The sequence below is a fragment of the Chlorocebus sabaeus genome, chromosome 3, assembly GCF_047675955.1.
Source record: "Chlorocebus sabaeus isolate Y175 chromosome 3, mChlSab1.0.hap1, whole genome shotgun sequence".
In the NCBI taxonomy this organism is placed as follows: Eukaryota; Metazoa; Chordata; class Mammalia; order Primates; family Cercopithecidae; genus Chlorocebus; species Chlorocebus sabaeus.
This window is the reverse complement of record NC_132906.1, coordinates 89,627,900-89,650,350: the sequence shown is the minus strand read 5'-3', so window position 1 is coordinate 89,650,350 and position 22,451 is coordinate 89,627,900. Positions and strand designations below refer to the sequence as shown.

At 36.3% G+C, this 22,451-nt stretch overlaps 1 protein-coding gene across 3 annotated transcripts in view; it reads left to right on the top strand.

The window, feature by feature from the left end:
• NALF1 (NALCN channel auxiliary factor 1) overlaps positions 1 to 22,451 on the top strand; it is a 705,934-nt gene that overhangs the window by 1,703 nt on the left and 681,780 nt on the right. The window lies entirely within an intron of this gene.

Genomic DNA, 22,451 nt, shown 5'->3' with positions numbered 1-22,451 from the left:
CTCGGTTGGGGTGTTTTCTCGAGTTTATTATTATTATTTTTTTGAGCTCTGGTTTTGTTACTTTGTGTTTTCTGCTGATATTGAGAGCTTGGCTTGCTGTTTGAGTTGAGAATACCTGGTGGATTGCTGGTGGACTGACTAATGCCTTCTTCTGGGAGTCCTTGGAAGATCAGGGAAGTCCCCGGTTATCTGAGATAATAAAGCTGGCACTTTAACTGTTTCTTACATCCATGCAGTTGGCTCAAACTCTGTTACATCTTTTAAAAAATGGAAGTTGAAAAAGTCTTGTTAGGAAGATGGCAATGAGACTGCACACTGATGCTTACAGGTAAAGTCAGAAGAGTTAGAGACAGGCGTGTGTGGTTTGCAATACAGATCTGCACACAGGAACGCTCTCATAGTGACATCATTAAGTTGGTTGAACAAGGGAAAGTGGTTGTAGTTGTTTCAGTAGTTAAAAAAAAATACCTGTTTTTACAGGGGTAGTTCTGGTCAGAAAATCTGGGGGCTTACCTGATGATATTTACTTTTTTTAAGTTTCCTGTTTCCTCTTGGACATTTGTATAATTATTGATCTGGGACTCACTATGAATGAAAAGTTGCAATTAGGTGTCTAGTGATTGATTAGCAATAGGCTATTTATCAGACACCCTATGTAATTAGCTTGATTTTCAGTATGCTTTCCAGAAGTATTAAATGGCAAAACGTTGATGCTATAGTTAAAATTTACTGAAATATTTAATAGTCTGTATTATATTTAAGCTCTCCCTGTTCAATGTAATAAAGAATATAAGCCTTGCTGATGGGCAAATGGGAAGCCTGCGCAAGTTTCTTAAGAATTGGTGTATGGAAATGTAACCATAGGTGCAGGTTTTAATAGGAGTGTCTCTGTCCGTGGTGCTGAAACGATATTTAACCAAGAGCTGTATTGAAGATGAAGATACTGCAGTGACCTTTAGTAAAGGGAAGATGTAATGACAGAATCTCTATAAGCCTTAGTGTTTTGTTCCAAGGGCAATTTCTTACACAGCACAATAAACTGGTGCTGCTTTTCAAAGGAAATAATACACCACATTCTCCCTCTTTCTTTCTCTCTTCTACTTTCCCAATCCTATATACAAACAGAACAACTGTCCTTCTGTCTCACTTGCGTTCTGCTGGGAAAATGAAGTCAAGGGTGGTATAGATCAAATAATTCTGTGACTTTTTGATAAAAGAACTGGACTAAGGGATGCTTATTTTAAATGAACACAGTCGAAGGGCCATATTTTACTTTGGGTGGATTAGTTGTGCTTTTGACAATTAAACTAAACTCAAACTGACCTTGCCTTATTATCATTCTTTAAGACCAGAAACACAGCTCTCTGAAAATAGTAAGTCTGAATTTACAACATTAATTTAGAGTGGTACTTCACTAGACAAGTGTATCTTAAACTTTTCTATCTAGCTTTTTAACCATATCAGTTTAACTTATGCCTGGGAATAAAAGTTTAATGGTAGAAATTAATAATGAATAACTACTGCAATTATTGCATAGTTATTTATTTTGACAAGGTACGTTGCACTGAAATTGTAAAAAAAAGGAAACTCTATGTCTACTAATTCTACTACTAATAAAAAGGTTGCAGAGGTTTCAGTATAGTTGTGTTTAAGAGTGGTACCCTGTAATAATTATATTTGCCTCCTTCCCTGCATGTAAACCCTAATTTCTGATAATTTTCATTTGTAAAACTCAACTCAGTATTTAAAAGATAGTCTGTATTGACAATAGACTGCAGCATATTTTCAAATAAGCATGCCAAATACATCTTAGTTTAAATGTTCAAGTAAATGTATTGAAAAGTTTTCTTTCTCCTTAACCTAAATTACATCTCAACTGTATATTTACATCATTGACATATCATAGCGATAAAGTATAGTGTAAGTTAACTCATTTATAACGCTATTGCCTACTTCTGGATTATGTTTTCGTGTAAAGTAGAAATTATGCACAAAAAAGCACATTATAAAAACCTTAATTTCTTTAAAAACTTATTCTTCACATTGATAAGTAAATGCAGACACTTGATTTCTTGTCACCACACCGGAGAATTAATTACATGTTATATCTTGCAGACATTTATTGGTTGTGCAGTGTTTTTTTTGTTGTGGTTTCGTGTAAACTTGAAATATTTATTCCATAATAGCTGTTGTCAAAATTACAGGTGCAGATTTAAAGTGTGGTGTTCTTGGTTTAAGACTCACAAATCAATTGATTATACGTAGAAAGGTAGTAGAAGCATAGTTTCTTGTTTAACATGTAATTTCTCTTTGATTCTGAAACAGCTACAAACACATTCACATATAAACTGTAATACATGACTTAAAATGTTTTTGTCCTCAAAAGATGTGCCTGAGTTTCTTTCTGAATACTTTTACTTATTTCAGACGGACTTATGCCTATGAAATGACTATCATTAGGAGCCTTCTTCAAGATAGAAGTTCTATGCAAAATTTTTCCTTTCAGAAGGCATCTGCAAAGTCATAGGCTACATTAAAAGTAAATGTATTATATTTATGTAATTGGTAATATTTTCATTAAAAATTAATTTTAATGTATAACTTATAAATATATTTATTAAGATTGTAGAGAAAAGAATACATAAAATCATGTAGGCACCACAAATTATTGGGATTCATATTTTAGAAAAACTATATTAACTTTATTATACTCATTTATAATTAAATGAGTAATGCAGTGATTTCTAAATTTTAGAGTTAGGATGAATTAGTACTTTCCAGTTATATATTCTCCCCTCATTCAGAATTGCTACATTTCATATAAAATAAGAATAAATTAAATTTCATTTTGATTTAAATTGTTTAAAAGGCTTTTTGACCAATTATTCCGAAGAAACCCCTTAGAATAGATCTAATAGAATTATAATGTCTCAAATTTATAGTAATTGCTGCTCAAGCATAGATTGGATGTACTTCTGTATTGCAAAGTATCATAGAAAAAATGTGCACTCAGTAATATTTCTAAATATTCTGATAAATGTAAATATATGCATTTATCTGGGAAATTATTTATGGATAAATAAGGAACACAAGATATTGACTATATCATTACTACTATAGCATTTTGCTGCATTACATAGAGTAGCAAATATTACAGTAGTAATTTTCCCTAATAGTTTACAGTATTATTTAAAACAATGTTTTCGATATGTAATAAAAAACTGACAAAGCTACCAAAATTTTTAAGTTTGCCAATATTAAAAAATGAAATATTCTAAGTTACAAAAGTACAAATATTTATTATAAACATGCTTGATTTTTACTTAAATACAGATTTTCTCTTATACATGCCATTCTTTAGTTCCTGATAATTCTTGCAAATAAATATAACATAAACTTTTATTTTACAGACAAATTTCTATAGTTATTGATAGCTTTATTTAGTTACTATTCCCTCAAACCATTGGTCAATGTAAGTGGGTTTGAGATTAGATTGCAAAATAAATCATTGTACCGTCTATACTTTAGTTCTCTCAGTATAACTTGTAATTTTTGTTCTCTCAAGAATGTATGAATGCTCACATTTTTATTTTACAATCTTATATTAAAGCAGATTATATTGCTTATTTTTATTTAACACACACTGACCGAAAGGATACCTTGCAAGTATTAGGCATGTATAGCAGAGTTCTCTCATTTGTATCACCCACCAACATTACCCAACTAATTTGAGAACATAGAGTTTGGTTTACATAACATACAATTTGAAAAGAAAAAAATGTATTTCTTAAATTCTTATGTATTTTAGTGCTTTAGTGCTGCACACTGAAGATTCATAAAGAAATAGCTCTCACTCTGTCACCCAGGCTGGAGTGCAGTGGCACAATCTTGGCTCACTGTAACCTCCACCTCCCAGGTGCAAGCGATTCTCCTGCTTCAGCTTCCCAAGTAGCTGGGACTACAGTTGTGCGCCACCACACTTTGGATAATTTTTTGTATTTTTCACAGAGACACTGTTTCATCATATCAACCAGGATGGTCTCGATCTCCTGACCTCGTGATCTGCCTGCCTGGGCCTCCCAAAGTGCTGGGATTACAGGTGTGAGCCACCGCGCTTGGCCAAGAAAGTTTTTTAAGAAGAAATCAAATATCTTACAAATTTTTTCACTTAAATTTTGAACCAAAAATATTTTTCTCTTGACTAAGTGCTATTGTAGTATCATGTCACTCTTCAGAAGTGTGGAGTATACATCTATAAATAGAACCTTTTAATATTCTATCACTTTATTTACAAGTAATTTTTATAGTGGAATTGCTTCTCTACAAGATCAGTCTGACCATGCAGATGACTACTTAAAAGTTTTTTTTATTGATACCTAATGGTTACACACATTTTTATTTCTTTAACCATTAGTAAAGCTATTTATAAGGTTGAGAATATCATAATCATTTTAGTTTATGGTTTATCTCCATGTACAACTATTGATTTATGATTTGCATTTTATTTTTATAGAAAGATATTCAAAATTATATCTTATTATTAAATATTTGTTTTCTCACAGACTGTGGAATACATTTTTTAGTTTGAACTTGTAACTGGGTCACACTAGTGGCTACATAGGTATGATCACAAAGTTTAAATAATTGCTGTTATATATTGTTTTTAACCTCTTTTTTTAGATGAAGTTAGTGTCCGCATATACATGGTGAATTAAAGTATTAACAAAGGAAATCAAGCAATGCTCTCATTCTCACTGTCCTCCACGTGTAAATCATAATTCATTAACATATATTTTTACCAGATTTAATGTACAAGAACAAATTTATGGATAACTGTTTCAAAGAAAAGACTATTTTGATTTGAAAGATGTGAACTGTTGCTTTAATTTTATTTCTCAATTTTCTTTTAAAATATTTATCCCTGTGTTGATCTCACAATGACTAAGCAGCAAATATTTTGTTGTTTCTATTGATTTACATTGCAAATATATTTTTTTCAGTGAACATATACTCTAGATTAGTGGTCTTTGGGGTCACAGTGGAATATCCTGGAAAGCTTTGAGGGCGCTAAGGCCAGGGCATCCCCATTCCTAAGAGATTCTGATTTTATCGTCCTGCTGGTGTCATGGGTCTGGGCTCTCTCAGAGTTTCCCTGGTGATTCTGGTGTGCAGCCAAGGTTGGGAACCACCATTCTGGTTCACACTGACAATTGATATGGAATGACTTTCAGCTCCTATGTCTCAGTAGTACGTAATAATCCCATTTGCTCAACTGATGAAAGTAGAACTCAGATATTTTTAAAAAGTGGTAATGGCAATAAGACATAGCCCAAGGGCAGGGAACAAATTTCTATTGATGAGACTGAGGAAGTGCATGAGAAGTGAACTAACTGGGTTTCAGGGTTACGGAATGTGCCAGAAGGGATCATGGAGAGAAGGAGGTGGATGTGTGTGGAGGGCCAGAGTTTTGACTACTTAAGGTTGTGTCAGGCGACTGTGGATTTTCTATATTTTAGCCAAGGTTGTAATATCAGTCATCTTTTTTATTTTTTAAGTTTAATTCATGAGATACTATATAAAGTTAAATTTAAATTTTATCTAATAAGAAATCAAGCATCATTGTAATCTGCATAGTTGAATTTTGTCAATGTAAAGCTCTAATTTACTCTAAATCTTTTTTTCTTTTTTTTTTTTTGAGATGAAGTTTTGTTCTGTCGTCCAGGCTGGAGTGCAGTGGCATGATCTCAGCTCACTGCAACCTCCGCCTCCTGAGTTCAAGCGATTCTCCTGCCTCAGCCTCCCAAGTAGGTGGGATTACAGTAGCTGCAATTCTAGCCTGCCACCATGCCCAGCTAATTTTTGTATTTTTGTAGAGATGGTGTTCATCATGTTGGCCGGGCTGATCTCGAACTCCTGACCTCAAGTGATCCACCTGCCTCGGTCTTCTAAACTGCTGGGATTACAGGCGTGAGCCACTGTACCTGGCCTACTCTGGTTCTTTAATACTGGAAATGAGAGATGGTTAGCATGAGTCCTTTCTTGTCAACAAATTGTTAATGACTTACAGACATATCATATTGAAATGCATGAAAATATTTAATTCTTGGGTAGTTTTTAAAAAAATTCTTGGGCTTTTAAGGTGTTAAAATATGGTAGTTGATTTTCCCCACTTGAGGTTTTCTTTTTACATTGAATCATTTACAAACAAAATTTATAGAAGCTATCTCAGATGGTTAAAGATCCTGCAAAAGATAGATGTTTAATACCTGTTTAAATACCATTATTGATCTTAGCAGTAGAACATGTGTGATGGGTGAATGCAATAATCATTTCTTTGGAAATACATGGGGATTTTGTATGTCAGCCGCTTCACTTTGCACAAGAAGGAAAATGAGTTCCATCAACATTGTGAAATAGATGACTTAGCCTCTTCACCTCTCAGTTTTCCTTTCCACCTTGTCAATGTGCCTTCTTTCCATGGCTGGGTCCTCTCCTGCCATTTGTTAGCTGCATTTACAGAGCCTGTGTACCATGGGAAACTCGAAATTCAGAATTCTTTCTCTTCTTCTCTGTACTTTCGCCTCCATCAAAAAAGATTGATCTCTTTCTTATTGAGTTGTCACTGACTTTGTTTATTTGAATAGAAAACTGAACTAAGATGTTAAATAGATGATCATGACAAAGTATTAGCTCCTACAGAAAATGACTTAAATCACCCAGAAATTTAAGCCCTAGAACCATCTTTAATAGCAGGGAACAAGCTTCAGAATTTATTAGATGTCAGAAACTATTCTAATTTGTTTAATCCTCACATCAACTTTATGAGGTAAGTATTATTACAAATTTTACAGACGGGGAATGTGAGGACATAAAGTTAACTATCCCAAGGTCAAACAGACGAGTTATTTATTTATTTATTTTGAGACAGAGTCTCGCTCTATTGCCCAGGTTGGAGTACATTGGCACAATCTCGGCTCACTGCAACCTCCATCTCCCAGTTCAAGTGATTTTTATGCCTCAGCCCACTGAGTAGCTGGGATTGCAGATGTGCCTCACCACAAATGGCTAATTTTTGTATTTTTGATAGTGATGGGGTTTCCAACTCTTGGCCAGGTCTTGAACTCTCCACCTCAGGTGATGCTCCCACCTCGACTTTCCAAAGTGCTGGGATTACAGGCCTGAGCCACTGCACCCAGCCGAGATGGGTAATTTAAATATTAGGTTCATTTCATCACTGTAAGTGTTTTCTTTTTCCTTTTGATTAGAAATATTTACAAACATCCCAAAGAATTAAGAGAGTGTTATAATAAACCCACATATTACTGTCTCATAAATTTAACAATTATTAAGAATTTTGCCATATTTGCTCCTTCTATTTAGTTTTAATTTATTATTAAAAACATTTGTCAGATGATATAGAAAAAAGAAGAGAGAAAATGTGAAAATTCTGGGCAACTAGGATGGGTGGCCAGGTTTATCATTGTCAAAGTCTTAGGTAAACTGAATATGAATGAATAGTGTGAAGATCAGAAGAACACTTAGGTTTCTGATTTCACGTTTAGAGCTGAGTAGAGTAAGGATGAGTGTAAAGTTTTGGTGGGAGGGAAGTAAACTTTGGAGATCAATGATAATTTCTATGAATTCATAAATTTCAGTATGGCAGAGTCTCTTAGTCTGGTTGGGTTGTTGTGACAAAATACCATATACTGGATGACTTAAACCACAGATACATATTTTCTCACAGGTCCAGAGGCTTCGAGTTCATGATCAAAGTGCAGACAAATTTGGTGTCTGGGGAGGGCTCTCTTCCTGGCTTTCAGATGGCCACCTTCTTACCAAGTCCTCTTGTGGCGTTTCCTCTGTGCACGTGTAGTGAGAGAGCAATAGGTTGGGATACGATGAAGTGTAGGCACAGAGATCAATTCAAAAGTTGCTGCCTTTCTTAGGAGTAATAGGATGGTCTTCTAAATCAGTACTTTTCAGAAGAACTTTGTGTGATGATGGAAATGCTTTATTTCCTGCCCTGTCCAATGTGGTAGCCACTGGCCACATGTGGTTATTGAGCACTTGAAATGTGGCTGGGGTAAATGAAGAGCTAAAAATTTAATTTTATTTAATTGTAATTAATCCAAGTTTAAATAGCTCCATGGGGCTAGTGGCTATGATGTTGGACAGAAAATTCTAAATGACTACAGTGGCCGTGGAAGTGGAGAAGAAAGGCCATATTCAGGAAGCTTTTCTGAGTTCACATTTACAGTATTTAGTAACCAATTTTATTTAGAGGGAGAATATGAAGTAAGTTTTGTAAAGTGTGAAACTGGAGATATGTTTGTGACATTTAAAAAATTATATTAATTTTAACTCAGTTGTATCTTCTGGGATACATGTGCAGAACATACAGATTTGTTACATTGGTAGACATGTGCCATGGTGGTCTGCTGCATCCATCAACCCATCACCTAGGTATCAAGCCCCATTTAATAAGATAGGAAATAAAGGAGGAAGAACAAGTTGAGACTGATGAAAAAAGGGAGTTCATTTTTGAAGATAATGATAGCCGGAGCTGTCCAGTAGATGGTATGCCCCGTGGGCAGGGAGCTTGAGTGCGAAGTCCACTCTCCACTTGTCGGTTTGATCTGGAAGCTGTGGGCAGAGATTAGATGACTTAACCAAAACACGTGATGTGAAGAGAATGCCACAGATAAATCCTGAGGAAAAGCAACAGTTAAGGGAAGGGTTTGGCAGAAAATGGACCAGGGAAAGAGACAGAGAAGGAAAAAGGAATGACGGTGAGAATGAGAACAAGACATAGGAGTGGGAAGGGTGGGATTGAGAGAGAGAAAAAGAGAGCAGGGAGAAGGAGAAGGATGGAATCATGAGACTGTGATGATCTGAAAGCCTAGGTAAGGATTTTAAGCCAGATAGAGAATCAGTGTCCAACATTGCAGAGAGGACATGTGGGATGAAGCCTAGAAATAGGTCACTGAATTTGACAAGTAAGTGTTGGTCACTTTACAAGAGTAGTTTTAACAGAGTGGTAGGAAGAGATGTCAAAATGTGATGGATTAAGGAATGAGCTGGAGATAGGAAATGAAGACTAGTCCAAACCTCTCTTCACTAAGTTTGGCACTGAAACAGAAAGAGAACAGAATTAGTGGGAAGATGGATGTGAGTTTACAGAAATAAATGATGTATGATGGAATAAACTTTAGAATATGTGTAACCTTTGATCTAAGATCCAGATGGGGGTATGTGATTGAAAGAATATTAAGGAAGAATTAACGATGGCAACAGATGGAAAAGAAGAGGTGATGGGTTCTTTTTTTTGCTTTTTTCTCTGCCTTGGGGAGGAGGAGAGGTTGTGTCTTGTACATGCTGCTGTACATCTAAGAACCTTTACTTTCTTGTTTATGTTTTAAACAGGAACAATGATTTACTTTCTGAATTTCTGAAAATAAACACATAGTGAACTTGAATATGTTTAAATGAAGTAGAAAACTCATTTTCAAATGATATAAAATAATTATTGGCTTTAAATATGGAATCAGCAACAATTATATAGTATGTATTACTATAAATTATTTTCCATCAGAAGGTGTTGCCCTGAGATATAATGGCAAATTTCTATAACCAACTGAATTAAATATGACTAGCTCTTTCTTGGTTTCCTGAGAAATATTAGTATGTATAATAGAAAATTATAAAATAGAAATTAGTTTTAACCCTAATAGGAAAGCATAGTAAAATAGTTTAAAGAATGATTGAGGATAGACTGGTTCAACTTCCAGTTTCACCATTTATTAGTCATATGACATTGCTCAAGTTACTTAAAATAAGGATGTGAATACCTCTCTTATACCAATGATCGGGGGAAGAAATTAAGAGACTCTTGAGCATATGAAAATACCTGGCCTAGTGCTTGATGATGCCCAATAATTGGTAGCAATTCATTAAAACCCATGGGAAACATCAATAAAATTAATATAGTCCTCACTTGAGATCTCATATAAATTTTCTGTAAAGAAGACTCATTTACAAGACTTTTATAAACAGACTTTGCATATTGTATGGTAAAGTCCTCTGATTTATTGCATCTACATTTATTGTGCTTCTCTAGAAGGTGACTCTAAATTATTGAACAACTCTAGAGTAAAATGGAAAACACAAGTTCAGTTGGAGTAAAAATGTTTCATTCCTAAGGCTGGAATTATTTTCTCTATTTTAATTTAGAGATTAACTTGTGCTACATTTTAGATTGACCGGATCCTGGTAGGTGTGTAACCAAAGGCCTTGAGCACTTTGGTTCACAGCCTTTTTGAGAGGGCAAGTGGAGGAACCATTGTAGTGATCTTCCATCTCCTGTAAACCTGAGGGTAGAAATTATCTTGGGAAATGTTTTGTGTTATGTCATCTTGCAGGCATTGGAAAGCCATGTGTCTCCAGATTCTACTGTAGAAGGTGTGAACTTTGTCCTGCACCCTAGATTTTCAGCTTTGTATTCTGTTATGCTTGGTTGTCTCTGTTGTTCTCTACTTCACTCAGCATTTATCCACTCAGCCATAGTTAGTGTTTTTATTGATTGAGGAGTGAGATGAAGTGGGTAGCAGATACCCTTGATGTTGAACTAGAGCTACTAGACAAGGCAAACCTGGTAGCCATGATAGAGAAGATGGAGCAGGTTGAAGAAAAGGTTGGAAGCTGTGTTGCATGAATGGAAACAGGAATACCCTGAGGAAGAGAAGACATAGGGAGACACAGCAATGCTCTTTAACTTGATGAAAATCATCCTGTGGAAGAAAGTCTTACTATCCAGTGCTTTGTGTTGCTTTAGGGGTGAGAGTGAGGCTCTGGGTGCAGGTGTTTTGGCAAGAAGATCTCTGCTCTAAATAAGGAAGAGTGTTCTATTAAAGGAATTGCTCTCTTACAAAAGGAAGGGCTGTCTGAGGAACTCAAGAGCACATTTCCACAGAATATGTACAAATGGGATGGGAGCTGTCGGCTACCACCCTAGAGGGCATCTTTCCTATGGGTTGCAGGTTGGGCTACATAATTTTGAACATTCCATCCAACATCCTTTGGCATAAGATGAGGCACCCGGAAGTGACTTTGCATGGTGAGATGGTACTTATTGCCAATAAAATTCCGTCACATAAAAAAAAAAACAAACCTATTTTTTTTAACCTAACACTTTGCTCACAGTAATAGTACCTTGCTTTTAAAAAGGAAAGCTTGCCAATTTCAACTTTAAATTATTTCTCTGATTCCTATTCATGTTATCAGTGAGAATAATTTAAAAAATAATGAATAAAGTATATATACTTACCCTAGAGTTATGAAGTGAATTAATTTCTAAGTACTTTTTTGCTCTTGCTAATATCAAGAATATATACTGTCTCATCTCTTCTGATCACAAACACATCAAGCATTATAAACTCTCAAAGAACCCTCTTGAGCAAAGCAGGACTAAACATTATGGTGGTGCTGGGAAGGACAAGTTTCGTATGACCTTTCTCCATTGGTTTCACAGCACTTCTTTGCACATAGTAATTCATGTCCATATCCAATTCTTTGGGGACATTATCGAAAGGACTGAAGTCACTGTATACAAATTCTTTCTCTTGCCCAGGTGCAGTGGCTCATGCCTGTAATCTCAGCACTTTGGGAGGCTAAGGCAGGAGGATCGCTTGAGTTCAGGAGTTTAAAATCAGCCTGGGCAAGATAGTGAGACTCTGTCTCTACAAGAACTTTTTAAAAAATTAGCCGGGCATGGTGGTGCATACCTGTGGTCCCAGCTACACAGGAAGTCACTTGAAACCGTGAGGTTGAGGCTACAATGAGCAGTATTCATGCAACTGTACTCCAGCCTGGAGAATAGAGCAAGAACCTGTCTAAAAAAAAAGTTCTTGTTTGCAGGCAATTCCACTTATTCAGTAAACAAGTTCTGTCATGATGATGTTATCATCCGTATGTTATTCATTCCCCCCAAAAATTCAACAGCATGGGCAAAATCAGTTTTCTTTAACAAAGGGGTAACTAAGACTTAAAGAGGTTAACAATGTGCAAACATTCTCAAAGGTAAGTATGTCACATCCAGAATTCAAACCCAGGAATACCTGGATCTTAATCTCTTGAGTTTACCTTCACTATTACCTTATACTGCTCACTGTGCCACAAGTCTTTGCCCATATCTGGTTGCCTTGTTGTTTCTTTTGTTTTTGTTTTAGAGGGAAGGAGGTGGAGGAGAACAGCAGGAGTTGATAAAGTATCCAATTATTTGGTACATAAAAGATAATGTAACTTGCTTTATCCAGAACGTGTGCTGTTGTGGCAGCTTGGTGTAAAGCAGGAGTGTCCAATCTTTTGGCTTCTGGGGGCCACATTGGAAGAAGAATTGTCTTGGACCCACATAAAATACACTAACACTAATGATAGCTGATGAGCTAAAAAAGAAAATCACAAAAATGTTTTAAGAAAGTTTATGAATTTGTGTTGGGCCACATTCAAAGCTCTCCTGGGCTGCCAGCAGCCCACAGGCCGGGGATTGGACAATCTTGGTGTAAGGAATGAGCATGGGCTTAAGAGTCAGAGAGGCCTTGATTCCCAGGGTGCTTTCACCAGTTCCTGTGAAATGGGGATTGGTCCATCCAGTTTAAGGCAGCACCCAGAGAAGCAATGGAGCAAGCGTGTGGTGAAATGTGGCTAGAGCTTCCTTTGCGTCAGCGAAACGTGTCTGCAAAGAGGTGGCCACTCCCTGCTACGCTTCGCCAACACTCCACGGTGCCTGCTGGCTAGATGCTGAGCTGGTAGAAAAGATCCATGAGGCTCGCTGCCTAATCTCAGTGATTGGTTTCTTACCAAAAGTTGGCCTTTTCCTAGTCCAAATGTACTGCCTCACAGACGGTTTGAAGTAGGTTTCTATATAGGGCTCGCTCTCTCTTTTTTTTTTTTTTTTTTTTTTTTTTTTTTTGAGACGGAGTCTTGCTCTGTCGCCAGACTGAAGAGTAGTGGTGCTATCTTGGCTCACTGCAACCTCCTCCTCCAGGGTTCAAGCAATTCTCCTGGGTCAGCCTCCCTAGTAGCTGGGATTACAGGCGCACACCACCACACTAACATTTTTGTACTTTTAGTGGAGACGGTGTTTCACCATGTTGGCCAGGATGGTCTCAATCTCTTGACCTCGTGATCTGCCCGTCTCAGCCTCCCAAAGTGCTGGGATTACAGGCGTGAGCCACCGCCCCCGACCCCATGGGTAATAAATTTAACGTCAGGAATCACAGTGACCCTAGATAGCTGCGGAGTTTGGAGAGAAGCAAATGTTTTTAAAAAGTTCGATCTGAATCTTAAATCATTCAAAATTGGGTATCTCCTGCCCATAGGGAACGGCACACTGGTGGTGTTGGACCACTAGGCAACAAGTTGTCGGGCAGGTATGCCTTCTCAGGCAATGGCCTCATGCCAAAGTCCAGATGAAATAACAAATAGCAAAAAAAAAAAAAAAAAAAAAAAGACGACATGCATGAAAATGCAAGTGACCTGCTTTCTGGAGGTTTGGCCAAGTATGGCAGGTTTCAGACACATTCTATGGGTCCTGGGAAGTTTCTAAATATGTATATTGAATATTAAAAGTCACTTATGAAAAGATGAATCCTTTTATATCATTTCAACTTTGACTGTTTTTACACTGAATGTTCATTTTTATTCAGTGTGCCTGCAAATTCTAGTAAAGAGAATTCAGCTCTGAGTGAATAAAATCCTGTCTGCATAGTTTTGCTTCATTGACAATAAAATGGAGTATCTGCTGTCAACTAAATTTGATTTCTCCATTAAATGAATTAACTCTTTAAGATGATTAAAATAATTGATCCAATCTTTAAGTAGTTTTTAGTATTTTGTTGTCCTTACAACTTAGTGGGTGAAACAGTCCAACTGTCTATATGCTATATTCATCTACAGTGAGTCAAAAGGGCTATTTTATGACAAAATCAAACTTTACAAAAGAGAACCCAATCTATTTTTGCGTGTTTGATTTAGTCTTTGATGAATACATTTCTCATATCTAAATAACTACAAAATCTGTGGAACATTAGGAAAGTCTATTGATATTTGTGTCTTAAATCTTTAATTGTACATTTAGAATTAAATATATTAGTTTAAAATTTAATTTGTGGTATTGCAGTATTGTGATACTAAGAACTCAAATTTTTTCATACTGAAAATTTCAGTTTTCTTAAAGCTGTGGGGATCATCTTTGATGTTCCTCAATTGTTAAGTAGCGACTTTACAAAAGGCCATAATTGCAGGAGTGGTTCCAATGCTTATGAGTTTTTCCTAGCTCCCTTTTTGACTGTGTCCACAAGAAAAGAAAAGTAAGACCTATAAACAACTACAATTGAGACAAATAAAAATATGCAAAGGTTTAAAACATTGTTTTGTCAATTAATTTTCTGGGGCTAATAATCTTTCTCAGAAATATGGTAAATCACTGATTAGGAAATGAAGCTCAGGTTTTCAATATTACACCCTACTTAGATGGATGTTAAATTTTCTCACAATGTCAACTTTAATTAGATTAAATGCAAAATCTGAGCAGTGCAAATTTGCATTTCTTTTACAACTGGAGAACATGAATAATATTAAAACAATATAGCTAAAGACACTATACAGCACTCAACAATTTCCTTTTTCTCCATGTGATAACTAGAGTAGACGAATGGTAGAAAAATTAATTTACGATAGAGCTGGTTTAGGGAAAAATCATATTCACTCAAATATGACTTTTAATTAATTCATCTTAATAGCCTGACATGTGAAATGCATGGGACAAGATGAAGTGGCTGAATGGATGCTGCATATAAGCCAGGGAAACCACAAAATGATGTTTGAGAGTTCCCATTTCCTACCTCTGACCAATTATAATAATTTTCTCTTATCAGTGGAATGCTAGCTCCATTGTGGGTTATTTTGTATGGCCCTGAACCTGTACTTTTTCTGCTGTGTTTTTTTGATGCCATGACAACAGATAATGTACTTAATGTGGAAACTTACGAAAAATAATTTTCAACCTGGTTCTTCTGATTTCTTCAAGTAATGGTGAAGGACCATTTTCTCGGTTGCCCATGCTTGTGGAATGAGCACATGAATCAGACAGACCAAGATCTGTCAGTTCTGAAGAGGTCACATGCATTTCTTTGAAATGATCGCAGTGACTTTATGCAAAGGATATAATCATTGTTGTCCAGAGTCATTAATGGATGCTGCATAAAGAACATTTTAGTGTCTCAATGTGTGATCATTTTCTTTGGGAATGCATTTTGTCACACAAGTTTTGTGTACTATGTGGAAAAAGAAACAGTAGAGCAACAAATTAATATTGCTTCTTAAAAATAGAATTTTAGTGGAAACAGTTCTTAATTTGAGTGCTGTTATTATATGGCAAGGTAATTTAGGCACTGAGATAAAAGGTGTCCCACAGTGCACCTAGTTTAACAATGAATAAGTATTTCATCATGTGTGACTCATATATGGACATGGAAAAATGTCAGCCATTTACATATAAACACGATGCTTGTTAAAGGAAGGGAAGAAAAGAATATAATGGAAAACCTAGAAGAAAACTTGCTTTTCTTTTTCTAGGTGCACATTAATGAGAGCAAGATTAAAGGGCATGGGTCAGGTGAGGTGGCTTACACCTGTAATCCCAGCACTTTGGGAGGCTGAGGCAGGAGGATCATTTGAGGCCAGGAATTCAGGTCCACCCTGGGCAACATAGTGACACCCCCCAAAATTAAAAATAAATAGCTCGGCAAATAGCTACTTGGAGAGCTGAGGTAGGAGGGTTGCTTGGTCTCAGGAAGTAGAGGCTGCAGTGAGCTGTGATTGTCCTGTTGCACTCAAGCCTGCATGACAGAGTAAGAATTTGTCTAAAAAAAAAAAAAAAAAAATTAAAGGGACTCTAAAGCCCTTAATCCAAAAGCATTGTGCTCATAATCTGTTACTTAAAAGTTCTAGTTAACTCATTTTCCTTTTCAAATGGTCTCGCTTCCCACCTGTAACTGAAAATTAGATTTTACTCAGATCTTTGAAATGAAGACAGTGCTGCAATTTCAACCTGACAGTCGTTCCTTCTCCTTGCTTATGAAAGGGGTCCTTGTTTCTCTTCTAAAATGTAGTAAGTTCTAAGTCAGATAATTACAAAATACTAATCTTATAAAATAGAGTGTTTGATATCTTTGTAGCTGAACAACAGAGCCTTTTATATGGGAAATATCAATGCAGTATTTGTGCATGCTTCTTTATGGCTAATTATGGGTTGGAAAAGTAATAAACAGGGATGTGACCACTCCATAGCTTGCAGTGGGGATGTGTCTCCTTAATCTGGCTGCTTAAAGAAAAAAAAAAAATGTTCATTTGTGGACTTTTCCAGATAAGCAATTTTTACAGCTAATGTCACTTGTTTTCCAAATTAGAAGCTGTTAGCAAAATAGGTCACTATTTTGTTCTGCTGCCTAGTTTATGAATTTGAAGACACTGAAAAGATACTATAAAGTTACCATGTCGGGTAAAAAATTCAGATGACATTGAAGGAGATAAGATTTCACTTAACAGAAAAAAGCGACGATTTGACAACACAATTGAAAGATTAATTCAACCATGGGGGTAAACTGTCAGTATTTTTCTTTACTACACACTACATGATCTTATTCAGATAACTTCCATAGGATGTGTGGAGAAGCAAGATTTTTATAACCTCTGACAAATCACCTAGCAGGTCATAGAGTTTCAAAAATTTAAATCACTCAAAGCAATATTTTTTTCTTTTTCTTTTACTTTTGTTTTTTTGGAGACAGAGTCTTGCTCTGTCACCCAGGCTGGAGTGCAACAGTGCGACCTTGGCTCACTGCAACCTCTGCCTCCTGGGTTCAAGTGATTCTTTTGCCTCAGCCTCCCAAGTAGCTGGGATTACAGGCACATGCCACCACTTTTGGCTAATTTTTGTATTTTTAGTGGAGATGGGGTTTTACCATGTTGGCCAGGCTGGTATTGAATTCCTGACCTCAGGTAATCCGCCTGCCTTGGCCTCCCAAAGTGCTAGGATTACAGGCATGAGCCAACGTGCCTGGCCAGCAAATGTTTTAAATATCGCTTTCCAAATATTGTTCTGTATTATTTCACATTATGAAATGAGTTAGAGTATCACCAGTAAAACAAGGAAGAAGCTATTCCTGGAAGGAACTGAATCCCTAATGGTCATCATTCAGCTTTCCATGTGTATGTGTGTGTGTAAAGTCTATTACTTATAATAGAAACCAATATAAACAAGTATAGTACTGTGACTGCTTTTGTCATCTGATTTGAAAACAGTTTAATATTGTCAGTCAACAACCCAAGTACAGGGAAAATATGTGATGTAAAACATTTTTCTGTCTTTTAAAATGTAAGTGATTTAATCAAATTTTATCTTTTTATGTTAATTTGATAAATGGAGAGGCAGCAAAATTATGCCTAAGCTGGAAGCAAGATTTCTTCCTCTGGTAGGTAGTGGTAGTGAACAATCAGTACTTAGTGATAATGCCAGGTCAATTTATTTTATTCTGTGAAGTAGGCCTGATAATTATCCCATTTTGCAGATAAGAAAACTAAGGCCTAGGGCGCAGGATTCTTAACTAAGGCTTTTAAACACAATTTTACATTTATTTTTTGTCGTATTACTTGGTATAAAAACAGTGCTGATTTTCAAAGATTGCATACAAATTATTGAAAAGGAAGAAAATAATAGATTACTAAAAGTATTAGCCTGAAGACAATTTCTAGCAGCACATGAATAATTTACATGATAAAGCTATAGAATGAATTATATACTTCTATACCACTGCCTTTGTTTCTCCTATTAGATTTTGAGAGTACTCTTAAAGATAGGCGTTGTTTCTTAATTATTTTTGTTTAATCACTTGCAAAGAAGAAAAGAAAGAAAAAAGGAAAAGAAGAGCTTGTGGGTGGGTGGTAATGAAACACAGTGGCAGTTTATTTGACACTCCTCCAACTGAGAGTGAGTAGGGCAGAAATAATGTTCTGGGACTTCCAAGGTAGGTGATAAAAGGCCATGCAGTTTTCATGCTGTTTACTGGGACAAGTATTCTTGAAGCTTTGAGCTGTGCTGTAAGGTGTTCAGTTAGGCCAAGGCCACCATACTGCTAGGAACTCCAAGCCTCATAGAGCAGCCTTGGGCAGGCTTCTTCATACAGTCTCGCTTGAGTCCAGCTTGTGTCTTCCAAGGCCATGCACCAGACATGTGGGTGAAGCTTGCAGATGAACTTACCACCCAGCCATTTAGATCACACTGACCCCTTCAAATCTTCCCAACGTCTTGCAAACTTCAAAGGAGAGAACTATCCATATTTTTCTTTATTACACAATCTGATTCAGGTAACTTCCCTAGCATGTGCAGAGAAGCAAGGTTGTTAGAGCCTCTGACAAATCACCTAGGCAGGTCATAAAGTTCCAAAAATTCAAATTTCACTCTCCAAACATTGTTCTGTATGTATTTCCCATTATGAAATGAGATAGAGTATTACCAGTAAAATGAGGAAGATGCTAAATCCCTAATGGTCATCATTATGCTCTAATTATGCAATATCTTAATTCCTGAGCCACCAAAATTCTAGAATGCAATAAAATGGGTGTTGTTGTAAACTACATTTTGGGGTGTTTGTTACGCAGCAGTAGATAAGGGAACAGTGTTCCATAATTTTTTGATGAACGATTCTCCATTATGTGAGAGGTTCCACTGAGTAAAATTAATGAAAATTGAAACGAAGGAAACCTATGTGGCCTCATGTATTTGACTGAATTATTTTCGTGTCAGGTTGGTGACGCTGGTAAGTAGATTCTTGACGCTATTTCAGAAATTGCCCCTGTCTGTTCATTTAAATCATTTAGTATCAAATATGACAGGATAGACATTTTGCACAATTTTTCATTGGACGAGTTATGAGAAATATTATGTTTCCAAAAGGTAATTGCCTTATGGACAGGTTGTAGATGCAGTTTGAGGCTGAACATGAAGTACCACCGAGAGACACAGGGGATGCTGAGGCAATTTAGGATAGATTACTTTTTGCTTTTTTCACTGAATTATACTCATATGTGTTACTGTGTGTCCACATGCAGCAAGTAAAAAGGAAATTAACTGTCCAAATAATTAAAACATCAAAATATAGCTGCTTGCATTTTGAAGGGAAAAGTAATTTTAAGGCTGCATTATTTGGGAAATTTACTTGAAATCATGTTTGGTTGCTGTTTTCAAATTAATAAACCATAGTAAACTATTCCTCTTGAAATTGAATCATTTACTCAGAATTTATAACATCAAACATTCCTTCTTAGTCGGAGTTTCTCTTGTTCTCTAGGAGAAAGAAGTTACATATTCATGCATATATTAAAATCTTCCCCTCTTTGATCATGTGCTTAGCAACCATACTTTTGAACACTGTAAAGAGTGTTAGTGCAAATTTGCTCATTTGATTTGTTGGAAATATTTTGTGAACAGTTAAAGGTTAACAATTACAGAAACCACCAAAGAAAACTTTGTTATGTTATAATCAGCAACAAAAAGCATTATCTAACAGCTGAAAGTGGCAAACAATGAATTGTCCTGAAGGAAAGCACGAATTAGTTTTCTGACTGATTTGGTAGACTTTTGATTCAATAGACTGGTTGCCGTTTTTCACAGATAATTTCAAAAGTGGATTAATATTATATTTGATTTCTTCTTAAAGTTTAGATCAAAGTGAAGCGGGTTGAGTTTATTTTTCTTGCTTTGCATAAAAAGTAGAGAATTTCATTGTATTAGCTATCTATTGCTGTGTAACAAATTTTCACAAATTTAGAGACTTAAAACAAGTTGTGTTTATTATCTCACACTTTCTGTGGGTCAGAAACATGGACACAGCTTAGCTGTGTCCTCAGCAAGGCTACAGTCAAGGTGTCAGCCAGGGCTGGGGTCTTATCTGAGGCTCTGCTGGGGGAGATCAGCTTCCAAGCTCACGTGATTGTTGAATCCTGCTCCCTGAGGGCTGTTCAGCTGAGGATCTCAGCTGTTTGCTGTCTGTGCGCTGTCTCTGACTTCTTTGCCTGTGACCCTCTCCAGTGTAGCTTACAATCTGGCAGCTGGCTTCTTTAAAGCCAGCAAGAGGGAATGTTTCTCAGTAAGACAGATGTTTCAGTCTTATGTAATGTCATCACGAGACTGACATTCTTCACCTTTGCTGGATTCTGTTTGTTAGAAGCAACACACTAGTTCTGACCACATTCAAGGTCAGGTGATGACACAAGGTCATGAATTTCAAGAGGAAAAATCAGAGGCCCACCTAAAAGACTGTTTTGTACATCCGTTACATTATTTTTTAGATAATCAGAGATAATTTCACATATTGTAAAATCAGCTCAGGAAAAATACATGTTTATTTTTGTTCGATGTTGTCAATGAAATCAAAGAGAAATATCTGATAAATATTTGTAAACATAGAAGGCCATCACCCATTATTAAATGCAAATAGGTAAGTAAAATTTTGTTAGGCATTATTCTATATAAGGAAAATTTAGTTTTAATTAATGAAATAAAAAAATGGTCATGTTCAAGTTTTCTTTTTTTCCCCAAAACTGTTAATGTGTAAAATCAGTTCTAAAGTTTGTCTTTAATTATTTTAATTTAAGAAATTTGCTGTCATTTTGGAATAATAAATGTCATATAATTGCTTTAGAAGTCTGTTTCCTAAAAATGTATTTTGGAGCAAATTAATAAATCTTTGGAACCTGTAGTTTCTAAGTGGTGACTTAGAACTCTCATAATTAGATTGACTTACTCAGGCCATTGCAGTAATCATATACGCCTATTTAGTCCTCTATCTAAATCTCATTTGTCTAGAATGCTGCCCATAATGCTAAATCCAGATTAAAGGTTTCAGCAATGGGATTTGAGATAAACGTGAAGGCACTTGAGCACAACTGCCTTTTATGAATAGAGGTCTGGAAACTCCTCGTCAGCTATGCTGACCCTACTAGCAGATTTCTTTCTTTTCACGAACTCTGCAATTCTAGATATTCTTCTAATTCTTTTAGGAGATGCATCTTGTGTCTTCAGTCCTTGATCCTCACTAAAGCACAGATTCTACATGACTATCCTCATTACACATTTACTTTAAAGTAAGATTTTCCCACATTTTGCTTACTGTATGGTTTTGTTAGGGAGAGCTGAAAAAATATCCCTGGGGTAGGAATGGGAGTTACTGAGGCAGGCTGGAAAGGCAGATATGTGTATCAATCAGGATAGACCAAGTTCCCCTGAACTAATGAACATTCCCCAAGTCTTCCTGGCTTACAACAATTTCTGCTAAAGGTTTCTTTCTTACTAGCATTCTATGCCTTTTGTGGTTCAGCAGTGCCTCTGTATACCTTTTCATTCCAGACTCCCGTCTGACAGAATAGTCTCTATCTAGAACATGGTGGGTTTCATGGCGGAAGAAAAAGAGACAGGGCTATACTCTAGCTTTGAAAAATCTAGCTCAAAAGAGATACAGGATGCTTGCAGCTACCTTTCACTGACTGAAGCAAGTCATGTCACCACTCCTGTGTTCAATGGAGCAGGGAGGGACCTGGAATGCGTGACAAGCAGTGATACAATCTACCAGGGGATAAGTGCAAAATGCAGAGAACCTGGGCTCAAAGAAGATAGATTTGTAAATTTCAGGGCTTTCCTTATGATTGGCACTATTTTTTTCCTGTATACTCTAATATATATATATATATATATTCATATACATTTGAATTATATTTATATACATGAATTTGAATTAAATTCAACTCTACCATTATCTTCCAGGTTTCAAGCTGCCCTTTCTCAGGATAGTGTTACAAAGAATTCTTTAGCAGTGGCATTCTTTTCGGTAGTATTATGGTGCTAAAATTGATAGAGCTGATGGATGAGATTTTGTTCACTTGTAATTTAGAAATGCCCGTAGTTTAAAAGAGAGTGGGGAAGATAGCATGGAGGTATGTGTTTAGCAGTAGTTTAGAGTATTCTCCCAACAACCATAGAGGTTAAAGGATCCTGAGATCTGAGAGATTATTCTTAATTGCATTATCTCTATATGACTATGGTTTCATGAGCTAAAGTTATCCAAATAAGTGGAGAAAAATAGAATGCTTTGTACTGAAAATGGAAGACACAGTGTGGGGATAGTGTTTTGGATTCTGGATTCATGTTCATTGAGTGACTGGTATGGATCTTTGTGGAGAAGGAGTGAATCGTGTTGGGGCATTGGGCAAGCAGACTAAGGCTAAGGTTCACCATTACCCTGCCCACCTCAACACCCACCTCTTCCTTATCATCAGGTAGCTCCATTCCACAGCACACACTCGACATTCTGATTGTTTCAGGAAGTGGAAGTGGATCA